Here is a 6,244-nt window from a genome sequence, read left to right on the forward strand (position 1 = left end):
AATACTACGCTCCTTCATCCTACTCTTGCATAGATTTAGCCTAAGAATCTCTAGAACACACAAGTCTCCCCCAAAAACCTAGAGACAACAAACACAACAAAAACGAGAAGGAGTTGGGGAAAGACCTTGGTCCATAGCAAGAGCACGTGGTGGGGAACGATCCTACCGGACGGAATCACGGGAGGGCAGCCGGAGGCGGAGATCCGGCGACGGACGCCGGCCCCGTTCTTGAGCGAGGGAGAGAGAGAGAGACGAGGTGGGGAACTGGCGAATGGGTATGGGGGAGTTAGAACTCCCCCTACCCGTCCTTATCCCCATGCGTCTGTGACGTCATGGTAGTACCGCATGTCATCGCGGTAGTACCGCTTGGGCAGAAGTACCGCACTGAAGCGGTAGTACCGCTCTCCCAGGCGGCAGTAAAAAATTACTGCCGCGTGGGGGCGGTAGTACCGTGATCCCCTCATGCGGTAGTACCGTAGCTGGCTGCGGTAGTACCGTGAGCTCAAGAAAAAGCAGGTTACAAACAAAAGAAGAAGGTCTTCACAAGGAAACTTTTAGCACAAAGGACACCACAAGAACACGCACAACCCAAAGGCAGAAAGACAACAAGAAGCAACCACGCAACACTAACTCTCAAAAGGAGAGGGCGGTGGCCGGAGCCACCTATGTTTGAGTTAGTTGGTATGGCACCATGAAGAATTATCCTTGGGCCCATGACCAAAACTCGTCTTTGAAGCACAAGTACCATAAAAAATGGCTAATGTGAAAGAGTTGATTGATTTATGCATAATGGGGGGAGGGAGAGTTCATTGAGAGAACAACACTCCCCATATGTCCATGCCTGCACGTAAACTAGACAACAAGTTGAGTGTGGTGGGGGTGCAAGGGTTCAAGTCACATTGCTCGAATCAATGATATTTAGCTCATGCCTTAACTCGCGAAATCTTGCTTCATCCAAGGGCTTCATGAAAATATTTGCAAGGTTATCATGAGTGTTTACATACTTGAGCTCGATCTCCCCTCGCCTAATGTGATCCCGGATGAAGTGATACCGGATCTCAATATGCTTTGTCTTGAAGTGTTGCACTGGGTTGAGAGAAATCTTGATGGCACTTTCAATATCACACCAGAGAGGCACTTTGTCACAAATGACACCGTACTCCTTTAAAGTTTGCCTCATCCATAAGAGTTGTGCACAACAACTATCGGCCGCCACATATTCCGCTTCGGTGGACGAGAGAGACACACAACTTTGCTTCTTGGAAGACCAACTCACCAAAGAGCAACCAAGAAATTGGCACCCTCCGGAAGTGGACTTCCTATCCACCTTGTCTCCCGCCCAATCAGAATCCGTAAATCCTTCAAGCTTGAAGTTAGCTCCTCTTGGGTACCATAGGCCAAAGTTTGGGGTATGAGCCAAATATCGAAAGACTCGCTTGACCACCACAAAGTGGCTTTCCTTTGGTGCGGCTTGGAACCATGCACACATTCCCACACTCAACATGATATCCGGTCTAGATACACAAAGGTAAAGCAAGGAACCAATCATAGAGTGATATACCTTTTGATCCACCGCTTTACCATTGGGATCAATGTCAAGTTGGCACTTGGTGGGCATCAGAGTAGAGGCCGGCTTGACATCACTTAGCTTGAATCTCTTAAGCATGTATTGAGTGTATTTGGCTTGGTTGATGAAGGTACCTTCTCTTCTTTGTTTGATATCAAAACCAAGGAAGAACTTCAACTCTCCCATCGAAGACATCTTGAACTTAGAGGTCATGAGAGCGGCAAATTCTTCATTGAAAGCATTGTTAGGCGAACCAAAGATAATGTCATCAACATATAGTTGGCATACAAACAACTCCCCTTTGACCTTCTTAGTAAGAAGAGTGGGATCGATTTGCCCAACTTCAAATCCACGATCTTGTAACAACTCGGTAAGGTGGTCATACCACGCACGTGGGGCTTCTTTAAGGCCATAGAGTGCCTTATCGAGTTGATACACATGATCCGGGAAGTAAGGATCCTCGAACCCGGGGGGTTGCTTGACATAAACCAACTCATTAATAGGACCATTAAGAAAAGCACTTTTCACATCCATTTGTTGTAACTTAAAGTTGTGATGGGAAGCATAAGCAATCAACAAACGAATGGATTCAAGGCGAGCAACGGGAGCAAAGGTTTCACCATAGTCGATACCCTCAACTTGGGAGTAGCCTTGTGCTACCAATCTTGCCTTGTTGCGAATGATGTTCCCATGAGCATCTTGCTTGTTCTTGAAAATCCACTTGGTTCCAATGACGTTATGGTTCCCCGAAGGCCTTGGCACCAACCTCCACACCTTGTTGTACTCGAAGTTGTTGAGTTCTTCATGCATGGCATTGAGCCAATCCGAGTCTTCGAGTGCCTCATAGACCTTTTGGGGTTCAACACAAGAGACAAATGCGTGATGTTCACAATAGTTTGCTAATTGTCTATGAGTGCTTACCCCCTTTCTTAGGCTTCCAACCACATTCTCCATGAGATGGCCTTTGGTGGTGAGTTTGGAAGCAATCTTCACGGCACGACGCTCTAATTCCTCCTCGGATGTGGAAGGAGGAGGGTTAACTTGATCATCTTGAGCGCCGTCTTGAGCTTGTTCTTGATCTTGAGCTTGCTCATGATCTTGAACTTGCTCGGGGGGGGGGGAGAACTTGACCTTGGGCATCATTTGGAGGTTCACCACCATCTTGAGATTGATCTTGCCCTTGGTCTTGTTCACGAGGTTGAGGGGCTACACTTTGTTCTTCGGAAGCGTGTGGGTCTTGAGTAGGTGAAGGCTCCACTTGAGTGGAGCATTGTCCTTCTCCTTCGGCCACACGGGGTTCCTCAATGGGTAGAATATGACCAATACCCATTCTTCTTATGGCTTGGGGAGGAATTTCATCACCTACATCACAAGTACCACTTTGCTCCACTTGGGAGCCGTTATTTTCGTCAAACTCCACGTTACACGTCTCCTCAATGAGTTCGGTGGACTTGTTGAGAACACGGTAAGCATGAGAGTTTGTAGCATAACCAACAAATATGCCCTCATAAGCTCTAGCCTCAAATTTAGACAAACGAACACCTTTCTTGAGAATGAAACACTTACACCCGAACACCCGGAAGTACTTGAGATTGGGCTTGTTTCCGGTGAGTATCTCATAAGGAGTCTTGTTCAAGCCTTTGCGGAGATAGAGCCGATTGGATGCATGACATGCGGTGTTGATGGCTTCGGCCCAAAAGTTGTATGGAGACTTGAACTCCGCCATCATGGTCCTTGCCGCATACATCAACGTCCGGTTCTTCCTCTCTACAACACCATTTTGTTGAGGGGTATATGGTGCAGAATATTGATGCTTGATCCCCTCATCACTAAGAAACTCATCCAAGGTGTAGTTCTTGAACTCGGTGCCGTTGTCACTTCTTATTGTCGAGATCTTTGCATTATGTTGACGTTGAGCTTCATTTGCAAAGTCAATGACAGTTTGTTGAGTCTCACTCTTCCTCTTGAAGAAGTATACCCAAGTGTATCTTGAATAATCATCCACAATCACCAAGCAATACTTTCTACCCCAAGGCTATCAAAGGATGGAGGCCCAAAGAGGTCCATGTGAAGGAGCTCCAAGGGTCTCTTCGAGTAGATGATAGTCGTGGGAGGGTGAGTCGTCTCATGAAGCTTTCCTTTGATACAAGCACTGCAAGCACAATCTTTGGCAAAACTAACATTTGTTAGTCCACGGACATGGTCCCCCTTGAGAAGACTTTGCAAAGATCTCATATTGACGTGGGCTAAACGGCGATGCCAAAGCCATCCCACATCAACTTTAGCCATTAGGCATGTCGCGGTCTTAGTGGGTTGCTCCGAAAAGTTAATCACATAGAGACTGTTCTCGACATGCCCAACAAAGGCTACTTTAAGAGTCTTGCTCCACAAGAGGGCCACGGTATCAATATCAAAGAAGGTGGCAAAGCCCATGAGTGCAAGTTGACGAACGGAAAGTAAATTGAACGCAAGGGACTCAACAAGCATGACTTTCTCGATCGTTAGATCATGAGAAATGACAACCTTGCCAAGACCCAATACCTTAGAATGTGAGGCATCACCCCACTCGACATTGGTGGGCATAGATGGGATCTTTTGCACGTCCACCACCAAGTCCTTACTCCCGGTCATATGATTTGTTGCTCCACTATCGAGCAACCATGATCCCCCACCGGAAGCAAACACCTACAAGAGATCAATGCTTGGTTTTAGGTACCCATTTAGTAATGGGTCCTTTGATGTTAGTAACAAGGGTCTTAGGAACCCAAATAGACCATTCAATGTACTCATAAGAAGAACCAACAAATTTAGCATAAACATGCCCATCACTAGCACGGCACAACACATAAGAGGGGTTAAAGTCACCGGCTTTGTTGGGAGAGATGGCTTTGCCCCTTTTGGCATCACCACTCTTCGCATTGTTCTTCTTCTCCTTAGGAGCACCCTCTCCCTCCTTCACAAAAGTTTGCTTAAGCGGGGGAGGTCGTTTGGTCTTGTTGTTCTTCTTCTCGTTCTTCTTCTTGTTCTTGGACTTGGGTGAGAACCCAACTCCCTCCTTGCCCACAACTTCCTTTGGATTGCTCAAAAGGTCATTTAGGTTCTTCTCACCTTGTATGCATGACACAAGACCTTTCTCGAGTTGTTCCTTCAACTTGGCATTCTCCTCCATAAGATGCACATGCTCACAACACGGGTTAGTAGCATTTGCATTATCAATTAAGACCATGTGAGGAAATGTGGCCTTTTCCTTGGTTAGCTTAACTTGGAGTTGAGCATGAGACTCCTTGAGGTTTGCATGAGCACCTTTCAAGACCTTATGGGCCTTGTCAAGTACATCAAACTCCTCCTTGAGTCTAGCATGATCAACCCCAAGTTTAGCCTTCTCGGAAGTTAGCACACGAGACACAACAAGAGCATGATCAAGATCTTTCTTTAATTTGGCATGGTCATCGTTGTGTGACTCCTCAAGAGCCAAACGATGCCCACGCTCTTCCTCAAGAGCATTAGAGATATTCGATATCTCATCGGCATAGTCATGACTATGACCTTCCATCTTAGAGATGGTTTCTTCGTGAGCCTCGATCATGTCATTGGCTTCACCAAGTTGTTCCAAGAGAGCAACGAAGTGCTTCTTGGATTTTCCCTTGAGCTTACTCATGAAGGACTCAAATTCATTTATCTCCTCATTAGACCCCTTACCATCATCAAAGCCAACGGTCAGAGAAGGATTAGGAATAATGGTGGTTTTGATGTTGTGGGTTACCTTGTTGGTGGCTTTAGCCACGAGGCACTTGGCGGTGATGTTCTCGTTGGGTGAGTCGAAGAGAGAGACCCGAGGAGTTATGGCAATGGCAACGGATGCCATAGCCATTGCTTCACTATCTTCATCATCATCGTCATCCTCACGGTATTCTTCTTGAACCACCAACCCGCAAGTAGGAGTCTTCTTGGTGAAGTTGTTCTTGTTGGGGAAGGACTTGGCTTTGTCTTTTCGGATGAACTTGCCACCATTGTCTTCCCGCTTCTCGTAAGGACAATCTGCAACGAAATGGCTCAGATTGCCACAGTTGAAACAAGTTCTAACTCATTGCTTGCCCTTGAGGCCACTTGAGTTGTTCTTGTTGAAGTTGGGTCTTGTATTATTCTTGCTCCAAAATTGTCTTGAGGCAAGAGCCATGTGCTCATGATAATCATATTTCGTGTCTTAGGGGTTTCTCTCCTCATCTTCCTCTTCTTCCTCTTCTTCCACACTAACCTTGGCCTTCAAGGCAAGGTTGGGCTTCTTTTCCCTTTGAGAACGGAGCACCGCATTGTCGGCGGTCTTGTCCAAGATGCTCATTGCAATGAACTCATCCAACACTTCACTTGAGGTCATGGAGTGGAAGTCCGGTCTTTGACGAATGACGGAGGACATGGCCTTGTTGTAGGGCATCATGGCCTTAAGGAACTTGCGCTTGATCCAATTGTCATCCGTGTCCTTGCTCCCATGATCTCGGAGTGCGACCACGAGTTTGGTCACTCTTAGAAAGAGCTCACGAGGTTCTTCATCTTCTTTCATTGCAAACTCATCGGCTTCATCTTGCACCACTTCATAGTTGGAGCGTTGAATGCTAGCACTTCCTCGATAGAGAGACACAACACATTGCCATGCGTCTTTAGCCATGGCATGAGGTCGAA

Source organism: Triticum aestivum, chromosome 2B, assembly GCF_018294505.1.
Source record: "Triticum aestivum cultivar Chinese Spring chromosome 2B, IWGSC CS RefSeq v2.1, whole genome shotgun sequence".
Classification (NCBI taxonomy): Eukaryota; Viridiplantae; Streptophyta; class Magnoliopsida; order Poales; family Poaceae; genus Triticum; species Triticum aestivum.